We start from the raw sequence: 23964 nt of genomic DNA on the forward strand, positions 1-23964 counted from the left end.
TGTATTCCTTTCTCACATCATTGTCATTCATTACATATGAGTTAATGTGTCTACTTCTTTAATACCTATTTTTGTGTACTATTCTATCCCCAGGACCTAGCCCAGTGCCTGGCACGGAGTGGACACTCAATCATCTTTCCAGAAGGATGACATGAGAGCAGAGCGCGAGGCATTAATCAACAGCAGGTGGGTCTCCTCATTCCGGACAGTGTGGTAGATAAGACGGGGTCTGCAGTCACAACACTTGTGTTTGAAGCCTGGCTCTGCAACCTCCCAGCTGTGTGACTAAACAAGTTGCCGGGACTCTGCCCTTGAGTGGCCTCACCAACATTTTGTTGACCATACAGTTGCCTATCTCACAGAGCTGCTTGAGAATTAATTGAGTTTATATCAGGAAAGTATTCAAGACACTGCCTGGTACATAATTGCTTAATAAATATTGGCAGTGCTTATTTTTTATAACAAGGTGAGAAGAATGAGTGTGAATAAAAACAGGTTTACAGGTTCAGTGGTGGGAAATTTAAGAAGATCCTGTATGAAGACTTCTATTTTCTGGGCAAGTGAGAAAATGAGAAAAAGAGGAAGTTTGAGTGTCAGAGATCAGAGGAAAGTGCTACAAACTAAACTGCACAGAAACCCTGCCTGCATCCGTCCCATCATGGAGCCTGCCTCTCCCCACTCTCCCAGGTCTTCTATGTGGGCAGGCAAAGCCAGCTTGCCTCCCCACAGGGCGAGCAATCAGAGTCATTTTGCTAATTCTACTTCAGGAATGGAAAACTCAAAAGTCCAACACATCAAGGACCCCAGAGCGCCCACCCAGTCAGCAATACCAAGGCCTGAGAGTTTCATGTGAATGTGGAATGCACCAAATATACAATTAGCAAATAGCTTTTGCGTTCTGGAAGAATCTGGCCCCTTTGCAGTAGTCCTTAGTTGCTTGAAGTTCTGAGATTTTATTGTATCCTTAGGGTGATCAACTCTGTTTCCTTAATGTGTGCAATTGCAGACATCCGTTCATTGGGGCAGACGAGCTAACCTGTCACTGCGTGATGGATGTTTTCCTATTGCTCTGCTGAAGAGCATTAAGTTAAGCCTTCACTCCAGCTCCACAGATAGTTGAGACAACAGATGGCCTTTTTTTGCAATTCTAAGGAACTGCTGCCACAGGAGGTTCAGAAGAGTGGCTTCTATATGTTGATGGCTTAAAATACACTTGGCAAATAAAGAACTGTTATCATTACGTATGCCAGTGAGTACAGTGGCCGATGAAGGTGGGGTTGGCGGTAAGGAGGGAAAACTTGGTCTAATTGTCTTCCTGACCTTGCAGGATGCAGTAAATTTAGGCTACAGGGTGGATGGAGGGAGCCAGAGGAGTTTTGAAGAAGTCAAGTTCTACCTGTAATACTTGCAGATGTTGAATATCTTTTCTGAGGACACAAATGTCACCTTAAGCACAACTAGAAGACCGACAATGCAAATCCATTTTCAAGAATGATTGGTAATGCTTCAATGAATATTAATTCCATTCATTAAAAATACTTATAATCAAACCCTGGAACTGGTGAATTTTTTTTAAATGACAGTTTGGAGGCATATGAACAAGCTTGATATCATTTCTCCTGTTTTCTGGGATTTCTATGACAAAGGGAGGCATTTCAACTCTCTTGAAGCAAACAAAATTAGCGCCCCTTCAATATATGTGTACTGCATTTCTGACCATTTATGGGACTCCAGCAATTTATCACAGTAAGAAGTATTCTGCTTCACATAAGACTAGACTATTTGATGAGCTCATGGGATTATTAGCAGTGTACTGACTACCTGAAAATCATCATTGTTCACAGCTATCAACTTCACCAAAAAGGAATCAAAAGCCTGGTTGGCAGGCTGCTATTTATATTCATGGTAGAAAGCTTGTTGCCATCTGAACACTGCACTTTAGGGGCTTCTTGGATGGAATGCCACATTTGGCCTGAAGCAAAATGCACCTACTGATTGAATGGGATTTCATATTTGTAATGGTCTCACAAAAGACAGTGAAACTACATTGTTACGTGTATTAGACATTAAAGAGACCACTTCTACTAGAAATGCTCTCTTTCACATACAGGTAGAGCATTTGCCAATTCTAAGGGCAAGAAATGCAGATTCTATAATACCTGCAGAGCGTCCAGACACACCACCCCTACTCAGGTGGCAGAGGATTATTCTACAGTCTGCTCGCAGATCAAGGATGCAAAGTGTAAATGCTTTCAGCAGATGCTTTGAATCTTGAAGGCATATGTTGTTCATGCTTCTTTAAAAGAAATTGCCAAAACTGCTGTACTAGTTCAAATCATCTGGCATTTGGGAACCTCGGTTATTATTTTCATATGAAAGTAAAACCAAGAGTTGGGTCATAAAACGACAGTCCAGTGCAAGGTCGTTGGCAGTCCATGCAATAGAACTTTAATTTACTTAACAAGAATGCAAGGTAAGGATAATGATTTGTGGGTGATACGGAAGAACAAAACCTCCCTGTAATTGGCGAAATAACTTCCGAGTATTTTCCAATGAAGAATTTAGCCTTCAAATTGTGGCACCCTCACAGCAGTGATGCTGCTGGAAGGATATGGTGAGTGTGCTCTTTGACTTTATGCCTAGAATGTGGTAGGCACACTGACAGGCACTGGGAATAAACAAAACCTTATAGAGTCAGAACCCCCTCCCCCCAAATTATTCCCATTAATACAGCCTGGGTGTACGGAATTGCAGTATATCTCCCCCACCACCACCTGTTTCCTCTTGAGTTTCATAAGAGGAAACCATGGTCATTTTATCTAGATTTAGTTATTGTATTCATTCAACTGAAATCTAAAGATACACCTTTTGCTCTAACCAGGGAAATGGAAAGATTTGAATATCTAATTTAACAAGACGTTATCAGTTAAGGGTTTTTGGTTGCAATCAACGGAAAGAGATTCTGAGCAGAGAAAGGAACTTAATGGAAAGATTTGGGGATGTTCAATGGATTGAAGAAACATGTAAACCAGGACTCAGAAAGGACATGAACCAGGGCAGCTTCAGGGACCCAAACAGCAGGAAGGAATGGAGCACATGGGCAGGACACCTTCCATAGGATGGATTTTTTTGTCCAACACTTTAATACTTACTTGTAAAGCTGAGTAAACAGCACAAGTCTTTAATGTTGAAGGTTTTGCTGATTCATCACTACCTTTTTTTTTTTTTTTTTTTTGCGGTACGCGGGCCTCTCACTGTTGCGGCCTCATGGGCCCAGCCGCTCCGCGGCATGTGGGATCTTCCTGGACCGGGGCACGAACCCGTGTCCCCTGCATCGGCAGACGGACTCGCAACCACTGCGCCACCAGGGAAGCCCCATCACTACCTTTTTTTTCTTTTATAGATCATGTATGTAATGTATCTACCTAAAATATCTTTGTCTATGTTTTTTTTATTTTTGTTTTTTGGGTTTTTTTTTTTGCGGTATGCGGGCCTCTCACCGTTGTGGCCTCTCGCGGTGCCGAGCACAGCCTCCAGACACGCAGGCCCAGCGGCCATGGCTCACGGGCCCAGCTGCTCCGCGGCACGCGGGATCCTCCCAGACCGGGGCACGAACCGGTGTCCCCTGCATCGGCAGGTGGACTCCAAACCACTGCGCCACCAGGGAAGCCCTGTCTATGTTTTTATACTTTTATAGTTTTAGGTTTACATTTAAATCTATGATCTATTTTGAGTTAATGAATTTAAGTCATGTTTTAATATGGCTTTAGGTGTGGATCCAAGTTTTGTTTTCGTGGGTTTATTTTAATGTTTTCCAGCATAATTTGTTGAAAAGACTATTTTTCCTCCACTGAATTGCCTTTGCACCTATGTTGAATATTACTTGTCCACATTTGTTTTGTCCATAATCCATCAGTTGTTATATATGTGGATCTATTTCTGCATTCTCTGATCTGTTTCACTGACCTATTTGTCTATATGTGAACCAATGCCACAGTGCCCTCATTACTTTAACTTTATAGTAAGTCTATATAGACTTTACAGTAAGTCTTTATAATAAGGTCGTATAAGACATCTAACATTCTTTTTCTTTTTCAAAGATGTTTTGGGTTTTCTATGTTCTTTGCATTTCTATATGAATTTTAGCATCATTTTCCCAATTTCTATCAAAAGAAAAGAGCTTGCTAAGATTTTTATTGGTGTTGCACTGAATCTACAATTTAGGGAGAATTATCATCTTAATAATATTGAACCTTAAGTCCCATTAATAAGGTATATCTCTCCAATTATTTAAGTCATAGTTCATTTCCCTTAGAAATATTTTATAGGTTTTAGTGTACAAGGCTTACCATATTTTTCAGATTTATCCCTAGGTATTTTATATTTTTAATGCTATTCTAAATAGTATTTTTTAATTTTAGTTTCCAGTTATTAATATAGAAATTCAGAAATACAAATGATTTTGGTACTGGTCTTTTATCCTTCAAAGTTGCTAAACTTACTTGTTAGTTCTAAGAGTGTTTTTGTAGATTTTTATCAGATTTTCTACATGGACAATCATGCATTCTGAATTAAAAACAATTTTGCTTTTTCCCTTCCAAAATAAATGCATTTTTTCTTGCCTTATTGCTCTGACCAGACCTCTAGTACAGTGTTGAATTGGAGTATGAGAAGGCACATCTTTTTATTCTTCCTGAATGTAGTGGGAAAGCATTCAGTCTTTCATCATTAAGTATTGTGCTGGCTGTAGGTTTTCTTTGATGTCTTTTATCAGAGTAAGCAGAAATTCTCTCTATTACTGGTTTGCTTAGAGTTTTCATCAGGAATGGATGCTGGATTTTGTCAAATGCTATTTCTGCATATATTCAGATGATGATATGGTTTTTCTTTTTTTGTGTTAATATGATGAATTACGCTGATTGATTTTTAACGTTAAGCCAAATTTGCATTCTTGGAATAAACCTCACTTGGTCATGATGTACTATGCCTTTCATATATGCTTGGATTTGATTTTCTAAAATTTAGTTTCAAATTTTTTATCTATGTTCATGAGGAATCTTGATCTGTAGTTTTCTTATTTTGTAATGTCTTTGGTTGGTTTTGGTAGTGGGCTTACAGAACAAGATAGGAAGTATTTCCTTCTCTTCAGTTTTCTGGAAGAGTTTATGTAGAATTAGTATTATTTATTCCCTAAATATTTGGTAGTGATGCCACTTAAACTTGGAATTTCTTTATGAGAAGGTTTTTAACTACAAATTCAATTTTTAAAATACATATAATGCTAAGGAGGTTATATATTTCTTCTTTTGTGAACTTTGGTAGTTTGTGTCTTTCAAGGAATTTATCTATTTCATCTACATTGTTGAAGTTATTGACATAGAATTGTTCAACATATTCCCATATTATCCATTTATATAGTATGCTTCCATTTCTCCCTTCCTAGCCTTTATGATATTGCTTTTATCCATTTTACTTATACGTATGCCCCATAGCACATAGCTGTAATTTTTGTTTAAATAATCGAATATTTTAAAGGAGTTTAAATAATAATAAAATAATCTATTTCCCCAGAGTTTCCATGTATGGTTCTCCTCATTCTTCTGAGTAAATCCAAATTTTCATCTGGTAACATTTTCCTTCTGCTTGAAGGACTTCCTTTAACATTTCTTATACTGAGATGCTGCTGGTGATAAATTCTTTCAGCTCTTAGGTGATTGAAAAAGTCTTTTTTCCTCTCCTCCTCCCCCACCACCCCCCTTGGCAATCACAAGTCTGTTCTCTATATTTGTGAGTCTGTTTTTGTTTTGTAGATACACTCATTTGTGTCATATTTTAGATTCCACATATAAGTGGTATCATATGGTATTTGTCTTTCTCTTCTGACTTACTTTGCTCAGTATGATAATCTCTAGGTCCATCCATGTTCCTGCAAATGGCATTGTTTCATTCTTTTTCATGACTGATTAGTATTCCACTGTATATATATACCACATCTTCTTTATCCATTCATCTGTTGATGGACATTTAGGTTGTTTCCATGTCTTGGCTATTGTAAATAGTGCTGGTATGAACATAGAGGTGCATGTATCTTTTTGAATGATAGCTTTGTCTGGATATATGCCTAGGAGTGGGATTGCTGTATCATATGGCAACTCTATTTTTAGTTTTTTGAGGAACCACCCTACTGTTTTCCATAATGGTTGCACCAATTTACATTCCCATCAACAGTGTAAGAGGGTTCCCTTTGAAAAAGTCTTTATTTCACTGGGTATACACTTCTAGGTTGATAGTTATTTTTCCTTCAGTATTTTAAAGGTGTTTCTCCACTGTCATCTTGCTGGTATTGTGTCAGATGAGGAGTTTGTGATGTTCCCTATCTTTGTTCTTCTGTATGTGATGTAGTTTTTCTAGAGCTGTTTTTTTAAGATTTTCTATTTATCACTACTTTTGAGAAATTTGATTGCCATATGTCTTGGTGTAGTTTTCTTTGTTTCTTGTGCTGAAGTTCATTAGGATTCTCAGATATGTAGTTTTTAGATGCCATCAAATTTGGAACTTTCCAGTCATTTCTTCAACTATTTTTTTTTTCTCTCTCACCAACCTCTCATTTGGGGACTCTGATTAGAGGTATATTCGGATGTTAAAAGTTGTCTCAAAGCTACTGAAGCTCATCATCTTCATTTTGCATTTCATCTTGGATTGCTTCTATTGCTAAGTTTTCAAATTCACTAATTTTTTCTTCTGTAATGTCTGATTTGCTATTAATTCCATCCAGTGTATTTTTTTAAAATCTCAGACATTGTAGTTTTTAACTCTAGTCGTTCAATTTTTTGTATTTGTTTTTCATATGTTCTGTATCTCTATTTGGGGGGCTTTCAGAATATAGTTATAATAACTTAATGTCCGTGCCTGCTAATTCTAACATCTGTGTCAGTTCTGTGTAGGTTTTAATTGATTGATTATTCTCCTCATTACAGGTCACATTTTTCTGCTTCTTAGAATGCTTATTACTCTTTTGTTGGATACCAGACATTGTGAATTTTACCTTGTTGGCTCCTAAATATTTTTGTATACCCATAAATAGTCTTAAGCTTTGTTGTGGTATGCAGTTAAGTTTCTTGGAAACATTTTGATCATTTTGTGTCAGCATTTAATCTTGGTAATGTGTCCCTTAGTACTGAGGCAAGACCCTTCTAACTACTCTACCCAATACCCCATGAATTATGAGGTTTTTCAGTCTGGCTGGTGGGAACAGACACTGTAACTGGTCCTTTGTGAGCGTTGAATACGTTTTTGTTAATGTTTTCTCCAATCTTGGACAGTTTTCTCATATACATAAGCTGATCAGTACCCTGCTAAATGCTCAAAGGTTAGGGTTAGGGTTAGGGTTAGGGTCTCTCCAGATCTTCAGAGTTCGCTATGCAGCTCTCTCCTCTGACCCAGGTACTCTATCTTATAAATTCAAGTTGCCTTGGCAGTTGTTTGAGGCAAGAAGGTAAATTTGATCCCTGTCATTCTATCTCAGCCACAAGAGGAAGCCAATAATTTATTCTGAAATTATTTCAAAAATACAGAAAAATTTTAAGACATGTGCAGAGAACTCCCATATTCTCTTTACCCAGATTTCTCAATTATTAACATTTTACCACATTTGTTCTACCTCTCTCTCTCCATGTATATATATAGATAGATAGATAGATAGACACACATATATATTATCATTATTCTTTTTTAAACCATTTAAGCAGTAACTGCAGGCCCAATGATTCATCACTCTCACTTCCTCCAGTGTCTATCTTTCCAAAACAAAGACAGTCTCCTACACAACCACAGTACAACCAAAATCAGAAAACAGTATCAATACAACTCTACCATCCAGTTCACAGAACACTCTCAAGTTTTTCCAACTATCCCAACAATGTCTCTTTTTTTCTGGTCCAGTAGCCAATCCAAGATCATGCATTGCATTTAATTGTAATGGATTTCCAATATCACTCAATCTGGAATCATTTTTCAGTCTTTCCACCTTTTCAGTCTGTAGATATTCCTTTACCTGAGTTTGTCTCATGTCCAGAATCAGGCCATATTTTCTTTGCAGCGAAAGGCTATGATATGCTTTTCTTGGGATATCACATCAAGAGACACACAAGGTTAATCTGTCCCACAACAAGTGAGGTTATTGTTCACTGGATCAAGTTGATATCCACCAAGTTTCTCCACTATAAAGTCACCATTTTTCCTCTTGTGACTGATAAGCATTTTGTGGGAAGATATTTTGAGACAGCACCAATGTTTAGCTCCTAATCGAACCTCCACCCACCAGCCTGACATCTATGGATGACTCACGCTGAATCCATAGAACATGGTCTTAACATGTAGTTCATTTTGTTTTCCAAAGGCATCAGCTACCCTGACAGAAGATCAGCTGTTCCAGCAGCAACAGTTCTAACCTCTGTTGAAGACCAATATCAAAAGAGAAACCATACCTTAGAGAAGCAGTTCTTTTCATTTAACAATCCATCTATCAATCCATCTATCATCCATTCACTGAGTAAGTATTGAAAGTACTTTTACATGGTGCGAGGCTGTGGAGATTAAAAAAAAAAAAAAAAAAAGACATAAGACACAGTGCTTATATCTAATACGCTCCTGCTTTTTATAGGGAAAATAATGTCAACAAGTAATTACAATTCAAGGTGATTATAATACAACAATGTATTATAATGCAGGTAAGTATTAAATATGTGGAGTATCAAAGAAACATAAACTTTATTTGCATATAAGAGAAGGTTTCCTAGAGAGGTAATATTGGAGCTAGGTCCTTTAAGGTGAATGGGAGCTTGGGAGATATTTGATGAGAGTGGGGATAAGTAGAATGTTCCAGTTAGAAGAAACAGCATGTGATAATGTAGGTATAAAAGCATAAAGTACAAAGGACACAGAAGTAGTTCACTGTCCGGAAGAAGGGAGGGTGCAGGAGGGAAGGGGGATTGGTGGCAAGGCAGGAAAAACTGAGGCGGGACCAGCGTGGTACGGGACCAAACATGCTAAGGAGTCTGGATTTTTTATTCACTAGGGGTTCCCACTAATAGTGCAGTTTCTCGGACCCCATCACAATGTTATTTAAATTAGAATCTCTGAGGAAAATCTGGGAGTCTGCATTTTAACAAACACCTCAAGTTTGGAGATCACTGCTATAAGTCAGAGGGTGCTACTGAATACTTTAAAACAGAGTGAAATAATCAGATTTGTGTTTCAGAAAGATCACTTTGGGATTCGCAGAGGATGTCTTGAAAAGGGGGGCAGGTAGACACAAACACCTGTGGCAGTAGTCATAGCACTCTCCCAGTTCTTTCCAACACACAGATTGCCAAGATCATGTCTTTTCTGGAGATGATCTTAGCTGAAGTTAAGGCATCTGTGGAGGGGACTTGATCCAAGCTGCCAGCATTGCCTCATGCCTCTGAACTGGTCGGGCTAAAAGGGTAATCCAGGCACAAAGATGCTCCAGAGTGGATTGGTAGATTACACTGGCCAGCAAGACTTGCCAAGTGTCTCATTACTGAACACATTTATTACATCCATGTTCAACAGTTAGGAGTGTGGTGGTTATGGTTGATTGGCACTTAGCATCTACTCCACTCCCCTTCCAGTGTAGCGGCTTTCAAACTTTTTTTAAAAGAAAAACATATTACATTGCAGTGCAGTACATGCGTATGTGTGTGTTGCACAAAACATAACTTACCCTTACTACGCTGATGCCCTCTGAAATTTTTATTCTATTTTATTTCTTTCAGTGCTTTCATGATTCACTAATGATGAGTCCTGATCCCCAGAGTGAAAGCCATTGCCGTAATGTGCTTTCCTGTATAACAGAGGCTAGAAAGCTAAAGACTGCATTTTCCACCCACTTCAGCTAACGTTCCAGGTGTTTTTGGCTCTGCAAACCCAATGCCCTTGTATTGCTTTTGCTATTTCTGCTGGCAAGCGTGTCATGGAAGTGTTTGGTCTTTCTTGGCAATGACAACAGAGTTTTAGTCATTAGCATAGGTGCTTTTCACAGGTATCAAGAAGAAAAGCAAGGGGTGTCCATTTTTGCTGGTGAAGTTTGTATCAGTCATAGAATGGTCTGGAATCTGCAGCATTCGTGGCTTTGTAAGCATGGTACCTTCTTACTCATGTAAGCTTCTGATTGCAGTGGCTTCAAGGTCAAGGCGGTGACCAAGTTCTGAGTGGTAGGAGATGTGTGGGTGCCCAGTACTGTGGTGGGACTGGGGAGAGGGGAGGAAGGTTACCAAAAGGTCCCCCTAGAGACTGTCTGCCCTTCCAGCGATCTACATGCCACTTAAAAACCTGCAGTAAATCTCTACCTAGAGAGGATTCTGTTCTCTGCAACAGAACCCTGGACACAAGTAACCAGTCCCGCTGAAGTACTAAGTCACGGGGGCTCAGGACTTGCCTAAGCCTTCACCTGTCAAACTTAATCTGAATCCAGCCACAAAAATGAATGAAGGACAACTATATCTAACAGCATGGGCCAATCAGAAACAGAAAACTGAATAAAAATAGCAAAACACACAAGTATTTAGTTCTGCTTATATAAAGTTTAGAAAACAAACAAATTAAACCATATTGCTTAGAGATCCATATTTAAGGAAAAGATCTATTAAAAAAAAGAGGGGTTTACCATAAAAGTCAGAATGGTGGGCATGTGATCATTAAGGGTCATGGAGAGACTTCTGAGGTGCTGGCTATGTTCTGTTTTTTACCTAAATGGTGATTTTGCAGGGGTTTGATTTATGTACTTTTCTATATGTGCATTATATTTTACATTCTCTCCCATACACAAAGGATGAAAAATTGCAACAATAAACAAAAATTTTAATTGGAATTCATACAACTTACAATCATCCAGTCTATCTACTCATCTGATGCTTGAATCTCCCCACAACATTTTCTGTCCTCTGCTTGACCCCTTCTGAAGAGCTGGAGTTGCGTAGTTGTCGCTCACGAGAGCAGTAACACACCCAGGCAAATAACAGTTGAGTCTCCAAGCATTATTGTCATGTACCTGTGACTGTCCACCCTCTTCCCTCAATTCCCAACTGCCAGGTCACTGAAGACCATATTTAAAGCCCTCAAAAGGATCCTCAAACCTAACATCAAAACTTAGCACCCTCAGGACATAACTTCCTTCCCTCTGACCCTTGGGTAACATAGCTTCTTTTATTCAGCAGGGAGATATCTATTTGTTATTTGTTGTTATTATTATAAGAGCCAAGACAGCAGTGATCAGTACCAAAGCAGAAAAAGAGATACATAACATATGGGTTACCTTGGAGTATGAGTTGCTTTCTTTTTCAAATGGTCTGCTGAGTTTGGGAAGGGGAATTGGGAGAGCGGAAATGAGAGGTGAGACGGAAAGAAAACTCTACCTTCCCTGTAGCCTTATTTCATATTTTCTGACTTTACAGGATGACCTGGTGAGTTGAGTAGGTCAGAGACAAGTGTCCTGGATCTAAATGATCATCCAGTGAAGGAAAAGTCACAATATAAAGGTTTCCACTTCTCCAGTCTTCAAGGAGAGATACAGTGTATCTGGGGTGTGGGGACTAAAGTCAGGATTAAATGTTAATACCTGAAATCTTTTCAAGCAAAAGGTGCCAAGTCAGCTTCAAAGTATACATGCGCCTTAAGAGGTGAATTTTTTGTTTTTAAAAAAACATAGCCTCTGCAGGAAAACTTTTCCAAAATTTTTTCACCTTTTCCTGGTGCTTCATAATCCTTAAGAGATTTTTCAGCTGGTAGGAGATTTCTGAAACAATGGGCATGATACATAAGGATAGTATGTCTTTTGTTTGTCCAGTAAATATTTGCTGAATGAATCACAATGAACAAATAAAAAAAATTATAAAAGCATAAATCACTATTATAAATTAGGTGGCTCTTTTTGATATATACAAAAGTTACCCATTTTCATGAGAATGACTTCTGAGAATTACAGGTAATAATTCTATTACAACAAAAGACAAAAAAGTAGCGTTGCCTTTCTACTCCATGCAGGCAAAAGAAAGTTGAAAAGTAAAGCCATTATCTGGATAATTCAGACAAAAAACCAACTATTGAGGGAAAGGAGGACCTTTTTTTCCTGGCCCAAATTCATTTGAGCCATCCAATAACTTGACCCACTAGAGTGGAATTTGGCATTCAAGAGGCTTGTCTTGGCTCATTTCCAGTGGGTTTTAGTTACTGAATTCTTTAAAGGACATTGTTCAAACATGGTCTCCCATGTAACTGGGTTCTAAGGCATGAGCTGCAAGAACCTTGACATCACCACGTGACGCCAGAGTATTCTTCCATTGGATCAAATTATGCAGAAAATCACTCTCATTCCAGTTTACGTTTCTGGGTTAGACAAAAGCAAAGTGGATTGCCCAAGATTTGCTCCGCAATAATTACATGCGAATACTTGAAAGCTCTGCCTGAAAAGTGTGTTAATAAATACGATCCCCGTTCCTAGATGGTGTAGATAGAAGCAAATGGGCCAAAGGTGACAGTTATTTGGCAGTTCCTCACTCAATACCCCTGCCTGCCACATTCTTGGTTCCTCTGAACGCACCTTTGATTACTGAAAGAACTGTGTTGACTTCATGAATGGTAGAAATCACGACACTTGAACTGCCCGCCATTCCAACCTTCTTTCATGACTCTAATGTGCTCCCTGAACGTTTATTTAACAACTGGGGAAAAAAAAAAAAAAAAAAAAACCACCACAAGGATGTCTTGCAGAGAGTAACCATGTTGCAGAAATAGCAACGGTGGCCTTTTGCTTGCTTTCCTTTGCTGGCCATGCCTGAGCAAGGTTTTTTGTAAGATGACCTGGAGTTGGGCATTCTGCCCACGTGCACACCTGGCAGCTCAAATCTTCCTATCCTTGGGAACTCGGATACATGCTGAGTTCCCATTTTCTTTGACTGCAAAAGAGACAAGGACCAGCTGGTTAGTGCTGACACGGCTCGCACTACTGGCGGGAACACTACTTAAGTGTTCTGCGTTTGCTCATTATTTATCAATGGGGAGATATTTCTCCGGAGAAAAGCATGTCCTTTGTCTCCTGATGGAAAGTCCGTTCTTCCAATGGGGGATTGTCCTAGAAAGCAAAAAAATTGGTAATTCATTTCCCATGTGTGAGTCCCAAGTGTAATTCTCCATGTGTAAGTTTTCATTTTAAAGGTTCGAATTCAAATATAGGAAATGAATTGTGGCCCTAGAAATATCAGATACTTAACTTTTTCCCATAGCAATATGATTTTTAATAGCTGAATATGCCATCTCTCCTTGAACAGGCTGCTTTTATCACCAGTTTGAAGCATAGATTATTGTTGTAAGTACTATTAATTATTTGAAGATAACTTCACACTGGAAATAATTTTTAACATCCCCTGCCTCAAGGCATCAAATAATGCAATGCTGGGTTTAGTGTGTTCATGTAGGCAAAGCGCTTTCCTATGTGGCTACGTGGACCTCACATGAACCTGCAGGCTCTGGGAGATAGAAAAGTGGAAAATCAGACACTAATGAAGTGTAGCAAAGGCTCTTCTGATTTTCCAACCTTATGTGGGATAACATAAAAAATGTAATAAAGGAATTTTTTATCCCTTTACCTGAAGTTAAAAGCTCCCAAGCTCTCCTTCTTTTCCTCCTTCTTTTTCTTCTCTCCCTTCCCTTCTCTGTCTCCTTCTCTTCTCTTTTCTTATTCTTTTTGGTCTTGTTAGATCGAATATCAGGGTCTCTTTGCTCTTTGAATTATTCATGCTATTCCGATTAACGCTGGATTCATATTCATCCAAAGAAACTTATTTTTCCTTAAGTTTTCCAACCATGAAACTAATAGAGCATGATGGAAATGTAACTGATACTTAGCTATTGTCCTGGAAATAGATCCCATTACAATTATATGTAAGAGATATTTTAAAATAACTGTAAAACAGGAGGGATATTTATGCTCTTCTGAAGATGAATAGACTTATTTATAGGTAGAGAGACATTCCAGAAGATAAGCTAAAATTAATCATATTGCTGAAGTTTTCAAAGAGGTCAGAGTCCAAATTAAATATAGAAGGGCAAACCAGTTTCTTCCTCTTGTGTATTTTAATGAAGACTAGAGAGGCTAGAGAAATATTTATATTCTTTTATTCATATTTTCAGGATTGCCTCATGTCTCGATTTTTTTCCCAAATCTCTCATTTAAGTGAGGGTACTTCAAAGTGAATATGGGTATTCTCAACTCCTCATATCTTAAAAAAGAAAAAAAGGAAGAATTAATAGGGACTGGAAATTTAAAAACAACAGATGTACTAAAAGTGTGATTACTGCCATGAGTAAGACATACGGGGCAGTGCCACCACTTTATGTAGCCTTGGTTGAGGGCTGATTGTATCGTAGGGAAACTGGAGCCCCAGAGCCATGCTAAGACCATCTCTAGGAAATGACTGCTGATTTGCCTTGGAGTGAAAGAGATAAGCCGTTTCTCTCTAAACATAGCCCTCTAACTGCTTTGTGGTTAACAAGATGCCCTGCTAAGAACTCTGGGTAATTCATTTAAGGCTGAATATTGAACTGTGATGTGTGATGAGGGAGGAAACTGTGCTCCCAAACACTGGCTACATTACTCTGAAGGAACTGAAACGTAGAGAGGGACCAGCTCTTTGCATCCTCCACAAAGGGGCGGACACACGTGAGCTGAACTCCAGAATCCAAGGTCAGAAAGAGACTCCCAACAGTACCACATGGGGTGAAGTGACATCGCTTCCATTCTGGACCCAGAATTTTTTTTTTTTTTTTTCCTTCACAGAGCTACATACTTCAGTTGTGATGCCTTAAGCAAGAAAGCAATGTCTTCAGACAGTGGCTGAGATAAGAAAGACTAGGTGAAGCTGAGTCCCAGGCACAATGGTGTGCATGTTGATATCACTGAGTTATGAACTATTTCCTTTTAATCCAGTTTCAAAAGATGACTTCCTCCATATGCAGTTAATTCCACATATAACTACAAGGAACTGCATATTTTCGAACAGTTGTGTCATCAGTATGAATGTTTAAACAATCTCTGTGGTCTTTTTCCCACAAACTGATTTAACATGTATATAAAAAGGCTTTTGGAATGAGCACTTTACATTTGCTTCTCAAACTTCAGCGTCTGTTTTTAGTAAATATTGAAGATGAAACTTCCCCCATTCATGCCTGGAGCACTGGCCAATTGCAACTGAGGAATGCAGCTCTTGGGCTTTTCATGAATAAAATTCTCTGGTTGTGAACCTAGTCTTTCTCAGGCCATGTCAACAGGACCACAACTGAATGGATGTGAGATAAAGCACTCATGGCAGTTGGTTGAACTGGCTACAGATTATTCTAATTAATATCAAAAGACAGTGGGCTCCACACAGACTTGTTCAAATCCTGACTCTGTACAGGGGGGACCATGTATCCCTGTGTGTCCATAGTGGCCCCAGTTCACTCTTAATGCTCCTGTGTAACCATTAATAGTGTCCCTTTCAAAAATGTCCCAGTTTAAGCTAGAATGTATATGATCGCTCTACTAATAGCGAAACCCATTTTAGATCTCTGTGCCCTTGCTTTTTATGGGTGCAGCAATATGTGTTGGGGCTCTGGTCCTAGAGACCCATTTTATAGGCCAAAATCATCAAAACTGATCATGAAAATAACTTAGGGTTAACTAAAACACAACTATACATGTGACATAATAAGTTATTGACAAATAAGGTATTGTTTTTCTCCCCACATACTTGTTTTGTCTTCTTTTCTCATTTCAAGTAGGAACCAGTCCTTTGTGTGCTTCCTTGCCTCAGGGATTTTTGCAGGACAGAAGGCAGACGCCCCTGAAAAGTCTGTAGTTCTTCTTGTGTTGTTGCAAAGGCCTATGGCCACTGAAGAAATAACAAGTGCTCCAGACTCTAAGGAAGAGGGATGAGGCTTTGGAGGACAGAGTCAGAGAGAGAAGCTCTTCATCTTAAGGAGGTAGAGGAACAAGACTGCAGGCTCTGCAGAGAAGGTGAGCAGAGGCGGCGGTGACTTAAACCTGGAGCTGGATCAGCTATGCAATTTGGGGGACTCAGTGCAAAATGAAACCATGGTGGCCCTTGTTCAAATTTCAAGATGGCCACAGCAGAGCACTAGAACAAATTCAGGGCTCTGCTGAGCATGGAGCCCTGTGAAACTACACAGTCACATGGCCATGCAGCTACCCCTGCCCAGAGGAGATGGCTTCTTGATGCGCCTAGAGGGGGGCACCCTCTGCAAAGTCCCCTAACCCCAAATGGCGCCGCCAAAATCCAGGGCCCCACTGTGGGCTCCACAGAGCAACAACAATGGTACCTTAAAAGACTGGAGAGTAGAGGCCCTTCCTCAATTGTCTTCATTCCAAGTAAACCTTCTGGGTTCTGGTGTGAGTCTCGGAAGGAGAGGGGTTCCCAACAAGGAGGACATAGCAATTCTTGCCATCTCAGAGGAAGGATGGTGCCTGAGAGTCAGAAAACTAAGCTGATTTAAAGAAAGAAAGAAATTGATATGTTTTGCACACTTCAGTTTGTGGACTAAAATTTATTCCACATATGCTTTTACAAATATTTAAGTTTATAAAACCAAATGTTTAATATAAGATCCACATTGTAAATATTCCTCTGAGAGTATTTTTCTGCATGGACTGGAATGGCTGAGCTTCTTAAAATGTAAGTCCATAAAGTGGAGGGGAAGATGCCTGCTTTCTTGGTAAACCTCCCTGAAATACCCACAGGCTTTCTTCACCACTGCAAGGATTTTTGGTCTGCATTTAAAATTCAGATTGTTTGTCTCAAACATTTTCCTTATCCATTTCATGTGCAAAAATGCTCTGAGAGTCACTGAACGGTAGGTTCTGTGGGATGAGAAGTTCCATGGTTTGGGTTCACTGATAGTATATGTGAACATCTTATTTATGACAGTAAATGTTTTTAAAAAAAGTTGTTATTCTCTGTAATAGTGTGTGATATTTGAGCAAGTTACTTAACCTGCTCTTCTCATCTGTAAAATGAGTATCATACCTACCTCTTGGGGTGCTATCAGGACTCAATCAGATGACAGAGAGAGTACCCAGCGTATATGAAATGCTAAATGGTTGCTGAGTCTTGGACATGACTCTGCCATGTTAATCACACAATGGTGACCCAGTTTTTAGTTCATGGGTTACCTCAAGCTTTTTTCCCCCTGGTTGTAAATGGGGGAACTTCTACCCATCATGAAGTTCCGGGAATTTTTTTGTTTTAACAGTAAGATAATTGTCTTCTCCCCCAAAACACAAGTTAGCACCAAACTCCTCAGATGCCCGTGGACCACAGAACAGATTTCATGCTGCTGCCAGCTACTTCTGGCCTTGGGCAGATATTGGATCATTGAGGATTAGAATCAAAAAGGACCAGAGATCATAGTCTTCAGTAGTGACTTAGAAACTCCTGGGGGCGCCCAAGGGGCTCCCCATAACATGTGGTCCCAGACACCTCCTCCCCACTTGCCAGAGCAAACTCCAACTGTATCTGTTTTACACATTGTCCATCTAAGTAAAAGGGCACAGCTAAAAAAATAAATAAATAAAAAGACCCTTTGAAAATCATGGATCTGCTCCAACCCCTGCATTTTTAGAGTTGATGAAATTTAGAACTAGAAGATTGTTTTAACCAATATCAGCCAGCTAGTTTGTGGCAGAGCCAGGACTACACTGAGGTCAGCTCCCAGTCCATGCAGTTTTCATTCTAGCAGGCTGCTTCCTGAAGAAAGATGGAGATGACACCGCAAATGTTGTAGGGTCAAGATTTACATCTTACAGATCAGATGTACCAAAACAGTAGCTTATGTATTTGTTTTCTATAACTGATTTAATCTCACTCTGAAGCTCTCATTCCTACAGACGGCAGAAATAAATTTGCTAAACAGCCTCTTTTAGGGTGAAAAAAAGGGGGGGGGGGCCGTATTCATGCAGTTCAACCATTGAAGTTCCCTATCAGAGACAATTCTCTACCTTCTGAGGCTCTCCCTTCTCCCTTCTTCTCAAGGTGGCATCTGGATGATGGAGAAGTTTATGGATCCTCATGGAGCAGGGGGAGGAACGTGTAACTCGCAGGTTGTCTTCCTCTGCAGGCTCCTGCTGTTCTGCAGCTGAGGTATGAGTCCTCTCAGTCTCTGGGCATCAGATTCTCTGGGCATGTATCCTCCCTACATGTGCTATGTAAGTGTTTGCAGCTGGTGTAATTTGCGGTCTGCTCTCTCTGCATGGGCAATCTATGGTGATAGCTCTCAGGGAGCTAGGCCATCTCTCCCTGGGAAAATTCTAACCAGGGTACCAGTGCCATGGGAAGGCCATCTTCAGAAAGGAACTGACTGCAGTTCAGGGAAGCTCCTCTTTATCAGCCACCTAAACAACTGAAAATTAACTGGAGTTTTGAATACCTTCTTCTCGTAACGCTTTTTTGAAGTAAAAAAAATTAAAAGCAGACACATAATTACTTTAAAACCTTGGTCTTCTTGTTAAAGACAGCAGAGTAAAAACACTTATGCCATTCCTCTTCCTAAAAGTCCAATGAAAACAATACATGGAACAAAAATAGAAGGAAAAAATCTCCGTATCACGAATGAAGCAAGGAAACAGCTACAATCCCAAACCACAAACTATGAAGAACACCTGCTAAATACTGGGGGCATAGGTGGAGCTAAGGGAGGCCCTTAATGCTGACAAATGCCTCCTTGGATCTCAAACAGGATCTATATTTCTCTAAAATTAAGTGAGGGAGCCCTAAAAAGTCAAGCCAATGATCCTTTGCTTAGAGAGGGGAGGTTGAAAGATATGAATGAGACGTGGGAGAAATGGGGACTGTCCTTAAGAGATACTGAGTTTTAGAGGCTACAAATTTTTCACTTATTTGTACTTTTCTGAGTTTTTGGACAAATTTTTATGAGTACTATTTACCAAAACAACAGCCATTCTAACAATAAGTAAAAGCTAAAATCAAAACAACAACAACCCTTTTAACTGTGTGTAAGAGGGTTAAAGGATAATTAACAGCTACCTCAGAATTCTTCTTAGGGAGGAATAGTCTTTATTATAATTTCTTAATAGGTTATTGAGTGTAAAAAGATAAATCAGACCCAGAGTCTGGAAGAAGAGGGGAGAATAGAGTGAAGGCTGAATTGTTCTGCGTTCAAATATGGGCACAATTAGTAGGGTGAGATGATTACTCTTGAGAGGTAGGCAGGAAGAGAAGGATCGAGGGACCGAAGAAACAATAGGAGGGGAGGGGGGAAGGTAGTGTTAGAACCTGAGTTAGCAGAAATGGCCAAGTCTCTCTAGCCTTGAGAATTCTGAGGTTTTTAAGTTATTTGCATTACTTTGAAAAAGACCTTGGCTTCCCTCTGCCTTCTGCTACACCCACAAAGATCTTGGTTTTGACTGATTGATCGATTGATTTGATTGATTTGGTTGGTTGGTTGGTTGAGTAGGTATTAAGGGAACCAAAGGGATGAGACAGCACTTCTGGGTTGGAGATGATCGGCAGAAGTATGAGCTCTGATTCGGAGCTCATTAGGGAAGCCACAAGCTCCTCTCACCTCCACCTCCAGCCCATCCACTGCCTAATCCAAACGCCTTCCCCACACCTGCAAAGGGGTTTGAGCCACTTTCATTTGCACCTTAACTGTCCTCTGGATTAACTATGCCGTAGATTTGGGTTGAGAAGAAGGATGGGGCCACTTTGATAGAGCCAAAGTAGGAGGGCATGATAAGGAGCAGTGAAGAGGGGCAAACAGAACAGAGAGATCAACATGGTTTCTGTTCACAGGTGACCATTCCCCATCTTGAATGGCCACCTGTATCCTATCTACACACCCACCCTAATTCTCTCTAGACCACTTCCCTTCTCCCAGTTCATCAACCACATGTTCAAAAAGAAAAACATCCAACAGATGAGAAAGAGGATAACACAATGATTCTTACTAGTATCTGGAGCCCCTTTAAGACCTCAGTCCTTGCTAATATAGCTGAATAATATTTTGAGTCCAGAACACGTTTCTTCTCATTCTAGGGTCTTCCTTCTTCAGAATAATCTTCTGTTTTAAATAGTAAGGACTTTAAAAAACACTTAGTTTTTAAACTGTTATTTACTGAAAGCCCAAACCTCAAAGATGAGTCATTTCCCAACACACTCATTATACAGCAGTGGAGAAGAGACAGGATAACCAAGATTTATAAACTTTCAGGTTAAAAAGTAGAAGACTAAGAAACACTCAGCAGTCATTAAGCAATAGCAAATAACAAATCCAGCTGAATAGAGACAGCAATGACTCCCAGTCCACTTACTTGGTTGGTGATTCTAGAAACTGCCCTCTGGGGTAATCTCCTTGTAAATTATCCCATATGAATTCATCCTGGGTAAGTAATAAAGAACATAGCTTTAGCGGGGGATATACAGATTTCATAGACTTCTTCCTGCTGGTGTGGACCTAGAGGCCTGAGACTTGTTTTCAGGATAAAATCATAGGTGTTCACCAGGCAGACTTGAGGTATCTTTGACAATGTGGTTTCCTAAAAATCTCAGTTGGCTTCTCTTCTCCTTGCTTCCTGTCAACGGCAAGTACATGTAGACAATGGCCAAAGATCCTGTGTGAACAGCCTTTAAACCCGAAGATTTCCTCCTGTTCCTTCTGACATTAGTCATCTGTCCTTTCCTAGTCCTTCCTCAATGCCCACTTCGAAACAATTTGAAGTCATAGCTTCTTATGGTGAGACATCCACTGAACTTGAAGTTTTCCAGTGGGTCTGAACAAGATGTCTTACAGAGAGCTGTTAATTAATGGGAGAAAAGCATGGGGTCTCACTAGCTAAGGTGACTACTTTGAAGTCATGGTTTCTAACTACTTCTTTGGGGGACAAAGAAGCAGTTGTCTTTGTCAGCCTTTCAAAGCTCCACACCATGGGGCTTCCCTCTAGCTTAGTTGTGGCCACAGTTAGAGGGTCCCTACAGAATTGGCTACTTTTAGTACTTGGTGCATAACAAAAGACACCTTGCCTCCTTTGCTGAACTGTGCCCCCCATCCCTAAGCCCAATTCCACATTTTCGAGTCTGATAGATCCTAGATTTACCCTGCTTTCATGGACCAATTTTTAAAATTAGTTTCTTTTCTCTTCCTTTCTTTATTTCCTTCTTTTTTCAGTTGCAAACTAGAGAATCCATCCACACTGGTTTAGGCGGCATTTATTAAGAGTTATTCATAGCTCCGTGACTCAGCGGGAGGTCTGGAGAAAAAGAAGCACAAGGCTAGGCTCCTAGGCACACAGAAATGACCCGATGTGGACGCCGCTGCCACCACTGCTCTTTGCCGCCACTTTCACCTGCAACGTGGATGCGCAGTGGTCAGAACCCAGTCTGTTTCCTCGGGTCGCCGACATCCAAACCAGAGTTTCACGTGGATGTGCTTGATTGGTGGACCTTAGGTCACATGCCTGCTCCCTAGCTGCGTGAGATGCTGGGAATTTCCTCCCTGGGAAAGTAAGACTAACAATGTGGGAAACTATGAACATGTAGAGCAGGGGGTTAATAGAATGACAGGTACCTGCTAAAGAAGATTTTTTTCTAATGAGCAATTTGCTCCTAAGAGCCCCTGAAAGATTCAGGCCTTAGAGACACGACATACTATAGAAAGTGAGGGTGGAGCAGGGAGCTGAAACATGATTTGGTTGAAGACCTGTGGAAGGCAGACCTTTAGGTTCCCTCATCCACACCCATGCAGCCAGGCATTTATACTTCCGCTTGTCCCTTCCTCCCTCCTCTCCCCTTAGAGGACTAGAAGTTTCTTCTCTGTTGAAGTTCCAGACTGGGGATACCAGGCCTAGAGGAGCTCAGGGCCAAGGTGCTGGCCTGAAAACAAGAGATTAAGTTAAATTCTCTTTGCTAAGTGTGGGAATAACCTACTTTCAAAACCCCAAGTGATGCTTTCAACCATCTCCAACTATACCCCAGCAGCAGGCATTCTAGGAAACTCCGCTCTGGTCCCAGGCATCTTTGTTGGGCTGGGAAAGGAGAATGGAGGGGGTTGTGATGCACATCTGCTTCCAGGCTCAGAACATGTTTGGGAAGGTGTTCTCATTCTCTTCTTTTCTCTTTTCTTCTCCCCAGAATCTGTTGTTTGCTACTCCTGCTATTTCATTCCTCAGCATCTTATCAGGCTCCCAAGAATGTCCTGGACAAGTCAAGGAACAGGGCGAGCCTTATTCATTTCTAGTTTAAGAAATGACTGAGATGGTGTCTGAGTTATATCTGGTTCTGTTTCTACCACGGGTGAACTGGACATCATAGAAAGACACAGCTAGATGATCAAGCACAGTATCCTTTTTTAAAATTAATTTTTATTGGAGTATGGTTGCTTTACAATGTTGTGTTAGTTTCTACTGTACAGCAAAATGAATCAGCCATATATGTACACATATCTCCTCCCCTTTGGACTTCCCATTCGGGTCACTACAGTGCATTGAGTAGAGTTCTCATTCGTTATCTATTTTATACACAGTGTCAGTAATGTATATGCAAGCACAATACCTAATAGCTAAAACAATCACATTTTTATTCGTAACTAAAATTTAGAATCTTATGGTAGAGAAAAGATGGCTTTCCCAGGTTCAAGTGCCCAGGAGCCTGACGCCACATGCCATCTGCTGGTGTTAAGCTGTATCGCTCGGCAGTGACTCCAGAGGGAACAAAGGGAACTCTGCTCTCCTTGGGAGGGGGAGGCTCCCACGGGCCCTCTGCTACAGGTTTTAGACCTGAACAAGTCCAGACCACGACCTTGAGAGGAATGAGGAAAATAAGGACTATTTTATTTTGGCATGTATCTCAAAATTGTCATCATTCACATAAAGTTCATAACCACAAAGACATTCCTACTTATTTTCTCAGGTGTTATGAAGCTTTGACATGGGAAGAAAATATCACTTCTAGAGGCATAAATTAGGCTGATTCAGAGTGCCCTGATGTATACAACAATCCTCCTCTCAAAGAACATGGCATCTTCTTAAGGAACCCTGTCTCAGACTCTGTACCAGTCCAAGTGTACGCAATCTTGTGTCCTACCCGATGATTTTCCCTGGGCTCCAATCCTTGTTCACTGCCGGGGCGGGGGAGTTCAACAGCTGCCAGATAGCAGATCACACAACTCACACACTTTTCCATAGAAAATATCACTAAATAGCCTTAATTAATGGGTGCCAATTTTACTTTCTTCCCTCTTCCTTGTATTAAATTGCCTTTGTTCAAAGTTAGTTTATTTGAGCAACAAGGACTTGGCCATCTCACGGTGTGCATGGTACGGAGGCCCCTGGAATGACCTTGTATGGTGACAGGTTTACTCTCAGGGTTTACTCCCCACCTTTTATGAACCAAAACACACACACACACACACACACACACACACACACACACACACGTTTCCCTCACAGGGCACACATTCTTTTTTTTTTTTTCATTTTTTTTTTTCGGTACGCGGGCCTCTCGCTGTTGTGGGCTCTCCCGTTGCGGAGCACAGGCTCCGCGGCCACGGCTCACGGGCCCAGCCGCTCCGCGGCATGTGGGATCTTCCCGGACTGGGGCACGAACCTGTGTCCCCTGCATCGGCAGGCGGACTCTCAACCACTGCGCCACCAGGGAAGCCCACACATTCATATCTGAGGCAACAATCCAGTCAAATGAGTGGCAGAAAAATAACACCATTTTCCTTACATATTAAAAATATTCTTAAGTCCAACCATGGTTTGCAAGTTGTAGCACCAAATACTCTATAGATGCAAAAAAAAAAAAGTAAATATAGTATTGTCATAGACCCTGTGATTCCAGATGCCACGCCCATCAGCCTAGAAGTGGAAGAGATTTC

General features: G+C 40.4%; 1 long non-coding RNA gene across 1 annotated transcript; it reads left to right on the top strand.

Annotated features, from left to right (window-relative positions):
• The first annotated feature begins 21 nt into the window (after positions 1–21).
• Positions 22–23854, top strand: LOC109547207 (uncharacterized). Its single transcript, XR_002172963.3, has 5 exons — positions 22–186; positions 8399–8551; positions 15835–16072; positions 18105–18212; positions 22218–23854. It is a non-coding gene; the product is annotated as an uncharacterized lncRNA (long non-coding RNA).
• The last annotated feature ends 110 nt before the right edge of the window (positions 23855–23964 follow it).

This window comes from Tursiops truncatus, chromosome 11 (assembly GCF_011762595.2).
Source record: "Tursiops truncatus isolate mTurTru1 chromosome 11, mTurTru1.mat.Y, whole genome shotgun sequence".
Taxonomy (NCBI): Eukaryota; Metazoa; Chordata; class Mammalia; order Artiodactyla; family Delphinidae; genus Tursiops; species Tursiops truncatus.